Below are 19,196 nucleotides of genomic sequence, written 5' to 3'. Positions count from 1 at the left end.
CAGAAAGATTAGTTAGTATCTTAGCAGAAAGAGATGAAAACTAAAGTAAAGTAACCCAATGGCTTTCTTTTTATTTTTCACCCAGTTTAGCAGATTTATCTGCCTTAGCTATCTCTGTCTTGTAATATATTGAAGCTTAAGCCTTCTTTCCTAACCCTTTCTTTTTCTTCAGAAAAAAATAATATATTTTACATCCTGTTATCTGAAATATAGGACTATAGGTATCAGCTGGCTAATATACTCTAGATATTAATTTTTTTGGTAAGAGTAAAAATTATAAAGAAATTGTTTTGATATTCTTCACGATAATCGTGACAATTATCACAAAACGTGATTTGGAGAAATAAGATAAAATCTCATCTTTAGGCTGAATACTTCAATGTACAGATTCTCTGTTCCCTAGGCAAAAAATAGTGACCTAATATATAGCAGCCTGAAGTAAAATCTTGATGCCTGTCTTAAAAAGATTGTACAATCTGAGTATTGTTCCAGACATAAGTATTAGAAAGGGATTTCATGGTATTTGGAGCTTCAAAGGTCTGAGCTATAATATTCACTGTATGATAGATAATCAGTCAGGTGACTTTCCAGGCCTGCCTTCTAAAAGACAGCAAAGTGGAAGATTCCTGGAGGCACAGGTGCAGTTTTAAAAAGTCAAAGTCCAAGTGGATAAACAACAAGGTCCTACCATAGAGCACAGGGAACTACATTCAACACCTTGTGATAAACCATAATGGAAAAGAGTCTGAAAAATAATGTGCATATATGTATAATTGAATCATGTTTCTGCACAGTAGAAATTAGCACAACATTGTAAATCAGCTATACTTCAATAGATAATTTTTTTTTAAGTTCAAAAAGAAAAACATGGTCCTGGCCATTGGGGTCAGATATGGTAAGGTAGGGCATATCTTAGAAAACATGACGTATGTACTTTGGAAAAGGCTAATTAGGTAGCAAGACAAATTGTGCAGAGTGAGTGGTGGTTATAACAGCTGAAGGGCTTTCGGAAGCTCCCTCTTGCCCTTCCTTCTATAATTCCATTTCCTTCTGATTTGCCTTCTTCTGTGTGGTTTCTGGTCATGAACTCAGTCACCTGTATGTGTCAATGATCTCAAGTCTGTATTACAACACTGAAATTATCTACCAAATCCTGAATTCACATACCTTGCCTCTTGCTAAATTGTCTCCACCTGGATGCCCCATGGATGCTTCAAACTGAGTCTTATCCTTCATCCATTTCTTGATTTTCTGCATCAGCCCTACAAACACTTGTATGAGTCTTGTCTGTGTGGGTAGATCACCATTGCCACCCCTTGCTCACTGTGTTGTCAAATCCTTCAGGCTCGATCGTCTGACTGTGCACACTGTCACGTCAGCATCAGCCCTGAGAGCAAGGTCGTTCTCATCTATGTCTGCCACATAAGCACAGAGCTTGCCATGGGATAGGTACCTGGATTTCTAAACTATGCGCATGAATGAATGAGCACATCCAGAGGATGTGGGGCGAAAGAGTCATCTAAGGCTGCTGGATAGATTCATAGGGTATGAGTAGGTGGCTGGAGTGGGAAGTGTATTCTAACTAGGAGAATTCTATCAGCTTATTCTGAAAGCAAAAAAAAAATGAGCTGTGTATTTTGACTATGGAGAGAACCATGTTGGCCAGAATTTATGAGAAGGACATACTGGTTGTTAGATATTACAAGGTGAAATTGAAGTAAGATTTTCAGATGATATGTTGTACTCTTAATTTATCATTCACGGCTTTGTGAAGGACAGCATTCTGACAGTGTTTGAATGCCAGTGTTGGAGGATGTAAACAACACATTTTAAAAAGTAATCCTCTAGACAGACAAGCTTAATGGAAACATTTCCTTTGAATACAAACATTAGTAACTTCAGTGAGAGTTTAAAGCATAATATGGATTCTCTGATTTGATAGAATTAGATCAGATGATTATGACTGTAAAGCATTGTACTTTTGTAAAATATTATATTTTTAAATGCTTTCTGGTTAAGTCATCTTCTAAACTTTTTTTAAAGTTTGAAATATAGTTGATTTATAATGTGTTGATTTCAGATGTAGAGAAAAGTGATTCAGTTATACACACATACACATACATGTATTCTTTTTCAGGTTCTTTTCCCTTATAGGTTATTATAAAATATTGACTGTAGTCCCTTGTTCTATACAGTAGTCATTGTTGATGATCACTTATATATATACATATATATAATAGTGTGCATATGGTAATCCAGTCTCCTAATTTATCTCTCCCCTCCTTTGCTCTTTGGTAACCATAATTTTGTTCTCTGTCTGTGGGTCTGTTTCTGTTTCTTAAATGATTTCATTTAGATTAATTTGTAGATTCCACGTATAAGTGCTACATTTAATATTTGTCTTTCTCGCTGGTTTACTTAGAATGATAATCTCTAGGTCCATGTGTGCTGTTGCAAATGGCTTTATTTCATTCTTTTTTATGACTGAGTAGTATTCCATTATATATATGAACCACAGCTTCTTTTTCAAACTTAAACCCCTCAAAGACAAGAATCTGCTGTTACTCATTTTCATATTTCCACTGCCTAACCTGTGGCCAGTAAACAGTGGGGCCTCAGTAAGTGCTGCTTGAGCTGAGCTGCACTGTCTGCATGCTGAGGACACAAACACACTCGTCTTTGATGCAACACAGTTAGACTGAGTTGAAATGTGAATGGGAGCTTAGAGGGTGCCTTGTCCAGGTCTGGCAAATATTCAGAATGCACAGACAACTTCCTGAAGCTACAACAGTATCACCGATAAATGTGTTTTCTGCATGGAGTATTCCAGGCCATCAACTGATGAGAGTCGCAATCAAGATAACACATTTTAGCCACTGAATATTTATTCTGGTGCCACTTTTAAGACAAGAAAACTGAAGCCTGGAGATTGTTTCCACTTTAATTAGTAATTGGCAAGAGAGTTAGGTATAAGACTTGGGGTTTTCGTTCTCCTGGTCCATTGTTTTTTCTACTGTTACACTCTCTCCCCATGGTTTCATTTTAACGACCATCAAATTCAAATGATTATTGTTTTTCAAAATTCGGTTTGATTTGTCTGCTCTATATGGTTATATCCTGTTATAGAAAACTCCAAGGAAACCCCTTCTTTATTTTGATGATTTTGAATTTGGCTATATTTAATATTACTCATAATAAGTAGGTAATTTACAGGGATCAAAAATACTTTATTTAAAGATTTCATTTTCAGTGGTATTTGTTACAATTCTATTTAAGTTGCATTAATAATTATTAACTGTGATCATTTTATTTTTAATTTTTAATACATCTTGAAAGAGACAATGTTTTCAGTATGTAGTAATTTATTCATGATTTCAAAGAGCTTTTCCTACCATGCATTTGAATTATATACAGATTAAATTCATGTTTTGTTTTATCAGTAGGAAAAATCAGTTGGTCTTTGTTCATTCTGAGAACTTTCCTTGGTTCTCTCTCATCTGGAGGCTTGATTTCAGGTAGACTATTGGTTGGGCTTCCCAAGTGGTGCTAGTGGTGAAGAATCTGCCTGCCCGTGTGGAACACTCAAGGGACACAAGTTCAATCCCTGGGTTGGGAAGATCCCCTGGAGAAGGAAATGGCAACCTGTTCCAGTATTCTTGCCTGGAAAATTCCATGGGCAGAGAAGCCTGGTGGGCTACAACCCATGGGCTTGCAAAGAGGCAGACACGACTGAGCAACTGAACACACACACGCAGACTATCGGTCAGTGACCCAAAGAAAGAATCAGTAGGTTAGGGAAGGGGGTGGTATCCTATACATAGATCTGTGGACACTCCCACTCATCAACCCATCTGTACTTATCCACCTCACACCCACACACCGAAAATGTATTCTTTCTATAAAGTCTTTTTTAAGGAGTTTAATTTTATCTCATTTAGAGAATTGGCATGATCTAGACATTCCTCACTTACTTTTTTGCATTACGTAGTTTCATTTATTTATTTTTAAATTTTATTTTATTGTGGTAACAGTCATATAATATAAAACAGACTATTTTAACCATATTTCCTATACAGTTCAGTGGCACTAAGCATATTAACATTGTGTACAGCTCTCACCATCATCCATCTCTCAAAATTTTCGCTTTCCTAAACTGAAACTCTGTCTGTATTAAACAGTAAGTCCCCATTACCCCTCCCCACCCCAGCCCTTGGCACCTCCCAGTGTTCTTTCTGACTCTATGAATTTGATGATTCTAGGTATCTCGTGTAAGTGGAATCAACAGTATTTGTCTGCACCTAATGTATATTGGAATGCACTTTAAGGTTATCTTAAAATGTATGTCCTACAAACAGTTGTGCCTTCTTTTTTCCCCTTGTGCTGTACAGTATTTTTGTAAGCACAACCTATCCTGTGAACTTTGCCTCAATGAGCATTCTGGAAGAAGCAGTCCTGTTTCCATATATGCCCACCCCTGGCCATAGTGATTGGACTAAAGATATGATCCCCATCCAGATGGTTCATTGACCAACCAAGAACTAGTAAGGTTCTCTTTCAAAATGAAAATAAGAAACAATCAGGGAGTCAGGAGAGTGATTCATTTTTTCTTGGAACAGAAATGGATTGAGCATTTATGATATGCCAGGAATTGTACTGAAATTAATAGAATTATCCAGAGTCCATGCCCTTTGCAGGGGGAGATGTATTTCACTTAAGCCAAATCAAAATTAAATGAGAAATTAATATATCTGATAAATGCAACACAGGACAATACATGATCCTTTGATAATATAAGCCAGGAATTCTGATTGAGATCAGGCTGGCCAAGAGTGGAAGTGACAGTGAGACTGAACGAAGATCTGAGGATGAGGAGGAGTTAGTGAGACAAAAATAGAGAGGGGTACTCAGCCAGTGAGGGAAGCAGAGGGTCTCAGGTGGGGGAGGGAGGGGTGATTCTGAAAAAGGGGAAGGAAACCAGTGTCATGGAAGAGAAAAAGGATGGCTTGAGAGGGTCTTGGAGCGTAGAAGCCTAACAACGTGAGGTCTTCCAGGTCATGTAATAGAGGTTTATCTTCATCTGAAGACCCAAAAGACTTTCAGGAGAGATATGATATAAGCCTATGAGTATAAGATCCATCTGGCTCCAATATCTAGAAATGATTGGGAGGAGCACAGGTGTGTGTAAAGACTCGGGGAGGCTATTGCAGGACTCTGGGTGAGAGATGTGAGAAGCAAGGGCTTTGTGGAAATGGCAAAATGTTAGGACTGGAGAGAGATTTGGTATGCCAGAGCCACATTTTTTTTTCCTTTTAATAGCTTGAAAATGGATTAACTTCTGACTTGTACCACCAGAAAGGGAGATCCTATATCTTGTCTTGGTTACTTTGCTTCTGCAGGCTGGAGGTTTGGACCTTAGAAGAAAGATGGTTGGAAATGTAAACTCCCAGTGAGCCATCTCTGCACAGGTACCAGAGATGCTACAGATGATGATGAGTGATTAGATCCAGAGCAGGAGAAAACCTAGGAATTAGCCTTAAAGAAACTTTACCTTTCAAAGCAGAAAAGCAACAGTAACCTTCCAAAGGCATTGTAAAGGAGCAAAGGATAAAACTTTGGAGACATCTTGTTACACCAAACAAAAGGGAAGAGAGAATTTCAAGGAGGATAAGGCACTCTCACTAGGATGCCTAAAATGAAGGAGACTGGCAACATCCAATGCTGAGGACGGTCATGAGGAACCAGAATTCTCAATTACTGTCTGTGAAAGCATAGTATGGTGCACCACCTTAGAAAACTCTTTGGTAATTGCTGTAGAAGTTAAACATGCTTTTATATTATGACCTAGCAATTTATACCATTTATACCATTCGTAGAGGTTATAGAAAAGAAGTAAAAACATTTCTTTGAAAAAATCCTTTTACAAGAATATTTAGGTCAACCTTCTTCATAATAGCTCTAAACTGAAAATAGCCTAGATGTACATCAGCAAAAGAATGAACTAAAAACCTGTGGTATATTCATCCAATGAAATACTATCCAGCAATAAACAGGGGTAAACCACTGCTACGTGAACACACACACGAATCTCAGAAGCATCATGCAGAATGAAAAAAGCCAGACACAAATCACACAGACTGTAAAATTCCATTTACACGAAGCTCTAGAACACGCAAACCTAATCCATGTGTTAGAAACTAGACTGGCATTCAGCTCTGAGAGCATAGCTGAGGGGTTGACAGGAAGGGGATAGGAGGCAATTTTCTGGAGGGTTAGAAATGTTCTGTATTTTGATAAGGGTGTGTATTATATGTGTGTATGTACTTCTCAAGCCCAATCAAACTGTACACTTAAGATCTATGCATTTCACTGTATGTTAATTATATCTGAATTCATAGAATAATTAATTCAGCTGAGACAGACAATAGAGTGAGAACTGATAAATAGCTATTAGAGTCAGTAACAAGAAATACCACTGTAACTTCATAAAATACACACACATACCTGATGAATGCATTAATTAGCATGGACAAATCCTTCCAGAAGTTTGGGAAGAGGGACATAAGTTATACCAGGGGGTTATGGGAGGCAGGTCCAATGTGGGCCTCCTTTAAATGGTATTTGAGTAGAATATATGTCCATTGGCAGATGAATGGAAAAGGAATTTGTGGTACATATACACAATGGAATATTATTCAGCTATAAAAAAGGAAAGCATTTGAGTCAGTCCTAATGAGGTGGATGAACCTAGAGCCTACTATGCAGAGTAAAGTAAGTCAGAAAGAGAAAGACAAATATCATATTAATTCATGTACGTGGCATCTAGAAAGATGGTACTGGTGATCCTATGTGCAGGGCAGGAAAGGAGACACAGGCATAAAGCAGAGACCTTTAGCAGTGTTGGGGAAGGAGAGGGTGGGATGACTTGAGGGATAGCATTGAAACATACACTTCAGCATATGCAAAATAGCTAGCAAGTGGGAGTTTGATGTATGAGGCCAGGAACCCACCAGTGCTCTGTGACAACTTAGAGGGATGGGGTGGGGAGGGAGGGAGGTAGGAGGCAGGTTCGGGAGGTTGGAGGTACATGTATGCCTATGGCCGATTCATGTTCATGAATGTCACAGGCCATCACAATATTGTAAAGTAATTATCTCCCAGTTAATAACAAGGTGACAAAAATAAAAATGTTGATGGAAATAATATAGTGAACAAGATGGCTTGAATAAAGGAAGGTGTAAGTTTGTGACTGGAAAGATGAGGGACCTTACATCTGATGGTTTCTATTTTTCTTGAAGTTGGATTGGAGTCATCTTCTGAGAATGATGGGAGTTGGAGATTTGAGGGTGAGGAAGAAATTCTGAAATATCTGAGTTGGAAAGCAGGATTGTAAATTTGCAGAGGTATCCAGAGGAAGCCACATTGGGTCATGTGCAAGAGGAGTCAGTGGTGGGGATAGTTTCAGGTAAAAGGCGTGGTTGCTGAGAGAGGCCTTCTGGCTCCCGAGTGAAGAGACTTTGGTGCTGACCTCTGGGCAGATTTTCACAGTGAGGCTGTCTGAACTCTTGCTGTTCATCTGGATCTTATTTGAGTAGGTTTCTATTTCTTCCAGCCTAAAGAAAGCCATAAGTAAGACTTTCTAGTTCTGCTTTCTGCGCTAGAGATACCAGCTATTCTTAAGTCTGCATCTTTGGTTTTCACGCTCTGAGAGGATATTTTCAATTCAGTAATGAGTACATATTGGGCTAGCCAAGAAGTTTGTTTGGATTTTTCTATAACATCTTACAGAAAACCCAAAAACCTGTTTGGTAAACTCAGCATATATATATATATATACACACACATACATATATGTGTGTGTGTGTGTGTGTGTGTGTGTGTGTGTGTGTGTGTGTGTGTGTGTGTTGGTGTATGGGCTTCCTTGGTGGCTCAGACAGTCTGCCTGCAATGCAGGAAAGGGGGTTCCATCCTTGGGTCAGGAAGATCTGGAGAAGAAAACGGCTATACCCACTTCAGTATTCTTGTCTGGAGAATTACATGGACAAATGCCTGTGAAAAGAAGAGAACTGAAAGGCAAAGGAGAAAAGGAAAGATATACCCATTTGAATGCAGAGTTCCAAAGAATAGCATGGAGAGATAAGAAAGCCTTCCTCAGTGATCAGTGCAAAACAATAGAGGAAAATAATAGAGTGGGAAAGACTAAAGATCTCTTCAACAAAACTAGAGATACCAAGGGAATATTTCATGCAAAGATGGGCACAATAAAGGACAGAAATTGTATGGACCTAACAGAAGCAAAAGGTATTAAGAAGAAGTGACAAGAATACACAGAAAGACTATACAAAAAAGGTTTTAATGACCCAGATAACCACGATGGTGTGATCACTCACCTAGAACCAAACATCCTGGAATGCAAAGTCAGTCGGGCCTTAGGAAGCGTCACTACAAACAAAGCTAGTGGAGGTGATGGAATTGCAGTTGAGCTAATTCAAATCCTAAAAGATGATGCTGTGAAAGTGCTGCACTTGATATGTCAGCAAATTTGGAAAACTCAGCAGTGGCCACAGGACTGGAAAAGGTCAGTTTTCATTCCAATCCCTAAGAAAAGCGATGCCAAAGAATGTTCAAACTACCGCACAATTGCACGTATCTCGCATGTTAGTAAAGTAATGCTCAAAATTCTCCAAGCCAGGCTTGAACAGTACATGAACCGTGAATTTCCAGATGTTCATGCTGGATTTAGAAAAAGCAGAGGAACCAGAGATCAAATTGCCAACATTTGTTGGATCATCGAAAAAGCAACAGAGTTCCAGAAAAAAAAATCTATCTCTGCTTTATTGGCTATGCCAAAGCCTTTGACTGTGTGAATCACAACAAACTGTAGAAAATTCTTACAGTGATGGGAATACCAGACCACCTGACCTGCCTCCTGAGAAATCTGTATACAGGTCAATAAGCAAGAGCTAGAACTGGACATGGAACTAGATTGGTTCCAAATCAGGAAACGAGTATATCAAGGCTGTATACTGTCACCCTGCTTATTTAACTTATATGCAAATTACATCATGAGAAATGCTGGACTGGATGAAGCACAAGCTGGACTTAAGATTTCTGGGAGAAATATCAATAACCTCAGATATGCAGATGACACCACACTTAATGGCAGAATGCAAAAGAGCCTCTCGATGAAACTGATAGAGGAGAGTGGTTTAAATCTCAACATTCAGAAAACAAAGACCATGGCAACTGGTCCTATCACTTCATGGCAAATAAATGGGGAAAAAATGGAAACAGTGAGAGGTTTTATTTTGGGGTGCTCCAAAATCACTGCAGATGGTGACTGCAGTCATGAAATTAAAAGACACTTGTTCCTTGGAAGAAAAGTTATTACCAACCTAACAGCATATTAAAAAGCAGAGACATTACTTTATCAACAAAGGTCCATGTAGTTAAAGCTATGGTTTTTCCAGTGGTCATGTATGGATGTGAGAGTTGGACTGTAATGAAAGCTGAGCACCGAAGAATTGATGCTTTTGAACTGTGGTGTTGGAGAAGACTCTTGAGTCCCTTGGACTGCAAGGAGATCCAATCAGTCCATCCTATGGGAAATCAGTCCTGAATGTTCATTGGAAGGACTGACGCTGAAGCTGAAACTCCAATACTTTGGCCACCTGATGTGAAGAACTGATTCCTTTGAAAAGACCGTGATGCTGGGAAAGATTGCCGCCGGGAGAAGAAGGGGACTACAGAGGTTAAGATGGTTGGATGGCATCCCTGACTCAATGGACGATACTGAGTAAGCTCCAGGAGTTGGTGATGGACAGGGAGGCCTGGTGTTCTGCAGTCCATGTGGTCACAAAGAGTCGGACACGACTGAGCGACTGAACTGAACTGAGGAGCCTCATGGGCTACAGTCCAACTGAGTGACTAACGCAACAATAATATGTGTGTGTGCTTGTGAGTGTGTGTGTGTGTGTGTGCACATATGCAAACCTTATTTGAAGTCTCCATAAATGAGCACTGTGCTATCAAAAGACATTGTCCTCCTCCTCTTCCACATACCTCTCTTAGTTTCCGTTCTGTCCTCTCTCTCAGGATGCTCCTGTTTATTTGAGTTGAATGCATTTGGGGACACAGAATAGAGAGTGACATGATCTGCTTCATATCTTTACCGTGAGGGACAGCCTGGGACACACGATGTGATGGGAAAATCTCTGAACACCTTAGTTTGACTTGTTTCCCATCTTTGTGGTTAGAGAGTCATTTAGGTTTGCTGTCGGTCAGACTCCCTAGAAACAGACTCTGAGATGGGGATTCTTGTGCAAGAAGTTTATTAGACAGTGCTTTTGGGATTGACATCTGGATAGGAAGGAACGCAGCAGATTATAAAGAGAGAGAAGCTAGCCTGCAGTGCAGGTCCAATAAGACCCCCTCAGCCCCTTGGAGGTAGTGACAGTAGTTACAGTATTCTTGCACTGAATCATCACCAGACTCATGCCACCCAGGCCATGGGACCTGGCCACTGGAGAGCTGGCTCTGGTTAGCAGAGGACAATTCAAAGAGGGGTTTGCCAGTTAAGAGCATCCCCTACATGTGCCTACAATGAATGGGGCATCTGCACAGCTTTGGGCAGTACCACTTAATTGTTTTAGCTGAAAATCAAACTAAGAAATTTGGTGAATTAAATATTTTTTAACTGCCTGAAAATTTAAGGAAGCAAAATGCTATATATGAAGTCATTTAATGAGATAAACCTATGATTTATGAACAAAATTGAATATTTAAATCAATTTTTGAGACTGTCGAAATTGTACTTCTGTTTGGAGTTTGACGATATCACCAGAATATTAAATTATAAGTCTGTGCATAGATTGAAGGCAGGAGGAGAAGGGGATGATACAGGACGAAATGGTTGGATGGCATTACCAACTCGATGGATATGAGTTTGAGCAAGCTTTGGGAGATGGTGAAGGACAGGGAGGCCTGGCATGCTTCAGTCCATGGGGTCGCAAAGAGTTAGATGCCACTGAGTGACTGAACAACAACAAAATAGAACGTTTGAAAATTCCAGTGAGGCAGTGAGTAAGTTTTGTAGAGGGTGGTGACTTCACTTGGGAAAGGTATCTCTGATTTCTTTCTGCATTTAATTGGAAAGATGAGCCTTCATAAAATCTTAATCTGTATAATATTTCTTACCAACACTTTTCCCACATACAAGGCAATTGAGCTGGTACCTCAAACAGTATGGAAGATATGCAATGACAGGATTTTTATTCAGTGACAAAAGTTTTGAGACAACTATGACGCATCGTTTAGCAAATGAGACAACTATGACGCATGTGACTCCTCCTATTTAGACCATTCTTCCCCAAACATCCTTACCTCATCCTCTGAAGCATGTGCTTCTAAAGCACTAAAGTCTGTGGACCCCTTATTATCTGTGAAAACAGACAATTGAATTTCAGAGATCTACTCAGGTTTCAGCCTGAATATCCTTATTAAATTAAAAGTGTATATTTGCCAGAAAAAATGAGCCAAGCACCTTTCCTGGCTTAACATAGTAAAACTTCATTTCTCATGAGTACTGCTCTGTATGGGTTGAGTGGCCTCTTCTCCTGGGAGGTAATGACCTCTGGACCACCTCCCTCCTCACAGCCAGGGAGGAGATGGATAGGTGAGGTTGAATGAACCCGTGTCACTGCTGCCCATGGGCCACTGGCGGGGTCCAGACAGCTGTGAGAGAGGAGAGGAACTGTGAGAGAGCGTGTGGACATTGGATGAGCAATTTAGAATGATTTAAAAGTCAGTGTTTTATTAATTAAGCTACTTGATGCAAAAAAGAAATGTTGCTTTCCTCAGTATAGAATTACTAACCCATTGAAGATAGAGGTCAGTATTTAGGCTCATGGGATTGGAGTCAAAAGGGGACTTCAGCATCCAAATCAGAGGTTTCCACACTGTGTCTGGAGGATTTCCCCCAGAGTTTGGGGAGTGACAGTGAGCAGAGAAGAGAAAGTTGGTGAACAGAGTCTGAGCCCATGGATGCTATAGTGCCATAGCTCCTGCTTTAACCCCAGATCTCTACTTTAGCTGTTTTATAGTTTGCAATTTGGGTATCTTACTAAAAATAAGTACAGTTTTGCAGCTAAAGGAAATGTCTGAAAACCATTCATCCATTCCAATACTATTCCTTTCACAGCTGTGGAGGTTTATTCATCCGTTTAACCAATATCTCTGCTCACTTGCTATGCAGCAGGTGCTGATGTAGGTTGTGAGAGCAGGATTCCTGTCCTGCTCAAGACAACACTCTGGCATGTCCCAGAGAGCACCAGTGTCCCCAGCATCCAAGTAAGATCTAGAGTCCATTTCCCTAACTCTCAGCCCCGACTGAAATTACAGTACTTTGTGAACTGAGAATATTTTGAAGAGTGCTCAGAAGTGACTAGCTCTGGAGTGTCTATACTTCCCATGGAATATGGCATCTGTCTTGGAGAAAGAACACTAAACCCCTTGAAGTTTTTTGTTTTTTTTTTTCAAGTCCAAAATATAGGCATCATTTGGACTTCTTTTCTTCCTCACTTCTAATATCTAGTTGAGCAGGGAGTTTTCCTCTCAGAATCCAGCATGCATCCATTGCTGCACGCATGCTAAATCGGTTCCGTTCTGTCTGACTCTTGTGACGCTATGGACGGCAACCCACCAGGCTTTTCTGTCCATGGTATTCTCTAGGCAAGAACACTGGAGTGGGGTGCCATGCTCTCCTCCAGGGGATCTTCCCAAACCAGAAATTGAACCCGCATCTCTTACCTCTGCTGCTTTGGCACGAGAGTTCTTTACCACTAGCACCACCTGGGAAGCCCCACGCATCCGTTAGGACCAAGTATTATCATTAACAACTAGCATTTGTACCTGCAGCAGAATGTGCTTGCATGGACACTCCTTGTGCGTTCTTACTCTGGGGCTATGAAGTAAGACCATTATTACTCCTATTTGTACTTACCTTAAATAGAGAAACAGTGATTTAAGTCGAGATTACACAGATCGAGCTGGAGAAGGCAGTGGCACCCACTCCAGTACTCTTGCCTGGAAAATCCCATGGACCGAGGAGCCTGGTGTGCTTCAGCCCATGGGGTCACTAAGAGTCAGACACAACTGAGCGACTTCACTTTCACTTTTCACTTTCATGCATTGGAGAAGGAAACGGCAACCCACTCCAGTGTTCTTGCCTGGAGAATCCCAGGGACGGGGGAGCCTGGTGGGCTGCCGTCTATGGGGTCACACAGAGTCGGACATGACTGAAGCGACTTAGCAGCAACAGCAGCAGCAGCACACAGAATGGGCAGTGAATGCTCATGGACTTGGGAAATAAACTTCATTACTATGCGTTATTACAACCAGATACTGAAATACAAATCATAAGGGAGAGTCTCTCTGGTTGTGCACACTTCCCACTCCTTGTGGCCCGAATTATTGTGGGATGCAGAGGACGGAGAGCTTAAATGTGTGAATTTCAGGATCAGAGAGGCCTGGGCGTGCATCCCAGACTCCAGGGCCCACTGTGTGATCTCGATCAGCCATGTTTCCCTGCAAGGTCTTGTCTGCGGTGCAGAGCTGGTGGAGCAGTAACGAAGAGAGTTACGCTACACACTTGGCCCAGCTGAAGAGCTGGGCAGCGTTAACAACTTTGGGCGGTCATAATCAGTATTTATAACAGTGTGAAAGAGAATAGTGCTGTGCACCCAATATTCATGTCTCTTTGAGTATAAAGACAGGTGCAACGACACTGTGTGAGCCCTGTTCCAGCTCAGAGGTACAGAACTTGCTGTGTTGATGCTACGTAAAGGAATTTTAAATCACAATTGGAGCCTCTTTCCCAAGTGTGCTGAGCCTGAATATCCTATTCATTGATGCGGGTTTAGCACAATTCAGTCACCTGAGCTTTGGGAACACACAGAAGAAGGGGGTGCTTTTTTTTATCCAACTTGGGTAATGTCCTTATTTTAGCAGCATTTTGAAATAGGTTTACCGTGTATTATACCAACAGATTTAACTCTTCCCTTTTGTTGTTTTACTAAGGAAACATTTTGACTCACCTATTTATTTGGTTTATAATCTCAGATGAATGCATAGGGATTTCCATACATAATTCATATGGTTTGTATTCAATGAGACAGACTGAAACTCAAATACCCTATTTCCAACCAGAAATAATCTTTGTATAAGACTGCCTTATTTCAAAAATTAACAGATTTCCACACTGAATCAATGATATTCCTAAGTACTCATAATAAATGCTGAATAAAATATAAAAATGTTCTTCAAAAACATTGTTTAAATGAAAGGCAAGAATGAATTTATACTGGTGAATAGTTGGAATAATGCTGACATTTTTATACAAAATTGGAAGGAATGAGAATAAATTTCTGGTGTTTTAAAGAGACAAATGCATCATAGATCTGTACCTTTGCTGAGACTAAAGTGTAATGAAAAAAACTGAAAGATATAATAAAAATATCTAACCGTCACTACCATCTTCTAGCTTATAACAAGTATTTATGAGTGTGTATGTGTCTGTACGTGTATACAAATCACCACATATATCAAAATGCCTACTTTTAACTCATGAGAAAATCAAGTGCTCGTAATAATGACCTTTGTTTTATTGGTGAAACTCTGGCAAATTGAATATATATTCTACAGCATTTAATGGAAATTTTCCAAAAGATAAAGCTCCTTCTAGATGCTTGCTCCTTTGAAGAAAAGCTATGGCAAACCTAAACAGCATATTAAAAAGCAGGGACATTACTTTGCCAGCAAATGTGCATATAGTCAAAGCTATGGTTTTTCCATTAGTCAAGTATGGATGTGAGAGTTGGACCATAATGAAGGCTGAGCACCAAAGAATTGATGCTTTTGAATGGCAGTGTTAAAGAAGATTCTTGAGAGTCCCTTGGATTGCAAGGAGATCAAACCAGTCAATCCTAAAGTAAATCAATCCTGAATGTTCATTGGAAGGACTGACGCTGAAGCTAAAGGTCCAATACTTTGGCCACCTGATGCGAAGAGCTGACTCATTATAAAAGACCCTGATGCCGGGAAAGTTTGAAGGTGGGAGGAGAAGGGGACAACAGAGGATGAGATGTTTGGATGGCATCACCAACTCAATGGATATGAGTTTGAGCAACCTCTGGGAGATAGTGAAAGATAGGGAAGCCTGGCGTGCTGCAGTCCATGAGGTAGCAAAGAGTTGGACACAACTGAGCGACTGAACAAAAACAATAACTATAGTGATGACTTGGGATTCCCAGGTGGCAAGTGGTAATGAATCTGTCTGCCAATGAAGGAAACACCAGAGAACCAGGTTCACTCCCTGGGTAGGGAAGATCCCTTGGAGGAAGAAATGGTAACCCAGTATTCTTACCTGGAAAATCCCATGGACAGAGGAGCCTGGCGGGCTACAGTCCATGGGGTTGCAAAGAGTTGGACACGACTGAGTAACTGAGCACACGCACAATGATGACTTAAAAGAATCAGTGTTAATCTGAGAATTAGTCCTTAAGTTTGCTTTCTTCAAATTTGAAGTTAAGAGGCTAAGCTGTTTGCCTGTATCCCACCAGCATCATTAAATCTTTTATGCTGTAGGTCTATATGCTGCTGCTGCTGCTACTATGTCGCTTCAGTCATGTCCGACTCTGTGCAAGCCCATAGACGGCAGCCCACCAGGCTCCCCCATCCCTGGGATTCTCCAGGCAAGAACACTGGAGTGGGTTGCTATTTCCTTCTCCAATGCATGAAAGTGAAAAGTGAAAGGGAAGTCGCTCAGTCATGTCCGACTCTTTGTGACCACATGGACTGCAGCCTACCAAGCTCCTCCGCCCATGGGATTTTCCAGGCAAGAGTACTGGAGTGGGGTGCCATTGCCTTATCCCTTAGGTCTGTATGAGCGGTGGTTAATCTTAAGGTAGATAACTATATGTCTGCTTACCCTTTGGACTCTTGGTTCTGGTGGGCAGGTTACGTGCCCCTCCCTGTTGACACCCTAAAAGATGGCACTCTTGGGGTTGCAGTTTCTGTCTTTCTTTCTTTCGGGAAGAAATCATGGATAATTTAGGCAGAAATTTAGGGACTTTATCTCCGTCTTCCTTTCTTTGCTCTGTCTCCTCCTCATTACAGGAGATGGCAATCTGAGAGCCTCAGTGGGGAATTTTCCCAGAAGGGATAGATGAAATACCCATTCATCTATAATGCCAGTCATTTCCAGGGAGAAGTGATGTTTCTTGTTTGGCCCTTGGGCTCTGCTCTGCTTGGCAAACCCAACTGTTCAAGTGATCCTCCCAGGGCTGAAGGAAGGGAGACTTTTTAGGAGAGAAGCTATGTAGATAGGAGTGAACTCCTTCTGGGAGAGTCAGCCTCCCAGGATGAAGTCAGCATCTTGGACTCTGTGGGCATGTGGGGCACTTAATTTACTTGTAGGCAGAACAGAAAGCGTGGATGAGGCAGAACAACAAATTTAGAAAGGAAGAGGATGTTGTGCTGTCTGCACAGTCATTGTAGAGTCTGGGCACCCCCCTATTATTTTCCCTTCAGTGTGATGTTACAGTATGTTTTGTTCAAGCCTAAATGAACCTTTTATCTGGTAATTAACTTTTTTGCAGTGTTTCTCCTACCACCATATATTTTTGTTTAGAAAATTAAGACCCAGAGCCACAATCAGTGTTTGTTTTGCAGAGAATGTATTTAAAACGGTTCGAGTTGATTAGAGGGTAAAATGAGAAAGTTAAAGCTCATTTAATCTCCACCTCCTTGATTGGCCCATATATCAATATTTTCATCCTAGTGTCTTTGGGGTTTCTTTTTACTTATATTCATTGAATTTGTTTCTGAATTCATCTTTCTAACATTATGTGACCTGCGCAACCATCAGTGAGTTTAGTGGCCTCCTTTTAAGGACTTGCACCTCAATGGACATGAACATGAGTACTCGACTCTGAGCTTGAAATGTCTGTGTGGGAGCTCCTATCCTAGTCACAGGTTAGCTCAGGAGATCCTGGATTTTAGACCTGATTCTATTATCTGTAATCTAACCCTCTAGGGTCTCTGAGTTGTCAAGAATGTTCCATCCTTCTTAATTCATTAATTTATAAATTAAAATAATGTTCTGGCTCTGGCTTGTGGAGGTGTACTAAAATAAACAACTATTACATTGTAAGTTACTGCTAATCTTATTAAACGTTCAGGAAGCTCTGTTTTTTATGTACATGTCAGAGTGAGTTTTTAATTTATCTGAAGAGGCTTGTAATTATTGTAATGCTGACCATAAAATGTATGCTCTTTGGATCAGAAAAAAAAAAAAAATTGTATGGATTCAGTCTTTGGTTCGATGTAATCTGAACTGGAAACTGTGCTTCCTGGCATCCCTGTATTGTAGTAATCCTGCCCTCTGCCCTCTCACAAAGCACAAGGGCCACCTGGACGAGAAGTCAGCTCATTTCTTTTGCAACACAGATTGTTTGCTCTGAGCAGGATGGTCAGAGACTTCAGTTCAGGTAGAAAAGAGTTTATTTACACTTAGGAAAGAATTTATTAGTGCTAGAAGATCTTGAAGTCTATAGAAATCAGAGAGAAACATTTCTCTGTACACACTTGCTCTCAGATCAGGAGAAAATAAAAGATTACTGCCCATTTGATAGACTCTCAGCTAAGCTGACAATCCAGTCCTTCAGAGGAAATCTGAACATTCCATATTTTTAAAATATATAGCTAATGTACACCCGTGGTGGATTCATGTCAATGTATGGCAAAACCAATACAGTATTGTAAAGCAAAATAAAGTTTTAAAAATAGAAAAAAAATGTAAAAGCTGGAAAAATATATGTATAATTTTAGGAGGATGGAGAACAAAATAAAATGTAGGTTTCACTGTGTTTGTCTGACAGGGGAAGCTTTGTCACACTGTGAAATATTGTGTATTTTTGGACTGGACAATGTTTAATGCTGTTTGTGAGGTCCCTGGACTGACCTCCCTCCATCAGTTGCTGATGGCCAGTTGGTGCACAATATCCAGTCCACAAATACACACTGGGCCACATTACGTTTACCAAATTCTTGATGAGGTCCCATATTCTGTATTGATAATTTGCAATTATCAGTGCTATGTAATTTTCATATGCATCTGGGTGTTTTAAAAGAGATTTTGAATGCTAAGAAGCTACTGATTTATGGCTGGATGGCATGACCAATGCAATGTACATGGACTTGGGCAAACTCTAGGAGATGGTGAGGGACAGGGAGGCCTGGCGTGCTATGGTCCACGGGGTCATGAAGAGTTGAACACGAATGGGCGACTGAACACCAACTGATTTATATTTGTTAGGTACATGTTTTTCAAAATCCACTAAATGCTGCTACTGCCACTCTGAACTTTCACCGAAAGTTTTTGACTTGAACTTGTTCCTTCCTGGTGACTTTCTTGAGCTCATCAAGGCACTTACCCTCTTTTCTCTGTTCTGTGTCCTTTGTGATCCAGCATTGCTTTTAGATATACTTCATACACATTTTTGATGATGTGTGGTGCACACGATGTCATTGTCCTTTGTGCGTACATCCTGTGTTTTTGGTAGTATGAAGATTCAAGGGATAAAGTTAGTTAGGGTTGTATCTAAGTAAATTTGGGTATTTCAGGGAACATGTATATAAGATACCCTCCAATAGCTCAGAAGTTTGTCCCAAGTCAAAGGTTAAATACAAGAACCTGGGAGGGCTCCCAGCTCCAAAGAATCAGAGGCGTCAGTGAGTCTGGCTCCACAAGAGAGACTGGGTTAGAAAAAATTGCAAGAGTGATGCTGATGGTGAAGTTAAATCTAATTTGTGCATTTGGTTCCTAAGGCAATACAGTAGATCAGGCAAAACTTGAATATTGTTGAAATTGCTTTTGAAAACTCTGCCAGAGGAGTCACATTGAAGGTAAAAACATCCTGTCTATCACATCCACACAGGCATTTACCTTCTGGCCCTAGAGGAGGCAGCTCTGTTGAACACTAGATGTCATTGGCTTGTGCTTTAAGGTCCATGTTAGATAAAATACATGCATCACTATATCATTGAATCCAGTGACTACAGTGTCCTTTAGTTGGAGAGGGTTTCTCTCAACTGGTGAACCAAGTAGGACCTGAGGCTGCCTTGAGTGGAAAATTTGCATG

At 40.5% G+C, this 19,196-nt stretch overlaps 1 protein-coding gene across 15 annotated transcripts in view; it reads left to right on the top strand.

The window, feature by feature from the left end:
* The window catches only part of RIMS1 (regulating synaptic membrane exocytosis 1), a 599,063-nt gene that overhangs the window by 10,764 nt on the left and 569,103 nt on the right, over window positions 1-19,196 (top strand). The gene's annotated exons all lie outside the window — the stretch shown is intronic.

The sequence above is a fragment of the Ovis aries genome, chromosome 9 (genome assembly GCF_016772045.2).
Source record: "Ovis aries strain OAR_USU_Benz2616 breed Rambouillet chromosome 9, ARS-UI_Ramb_v3.0, whole genome shotgun sequence".
Taxonomy (NCBI): domain Eukaryota; kingdom Metazoa; phylum Chordata; class Mammalia; order Artiodactyla; family Bovidae; genus Ovis; species Ovis aries.
Note: the sequence above shows the minus strand (reverse complement) of the source record. Positions and strands in the feature narration are given on the sequence as shown.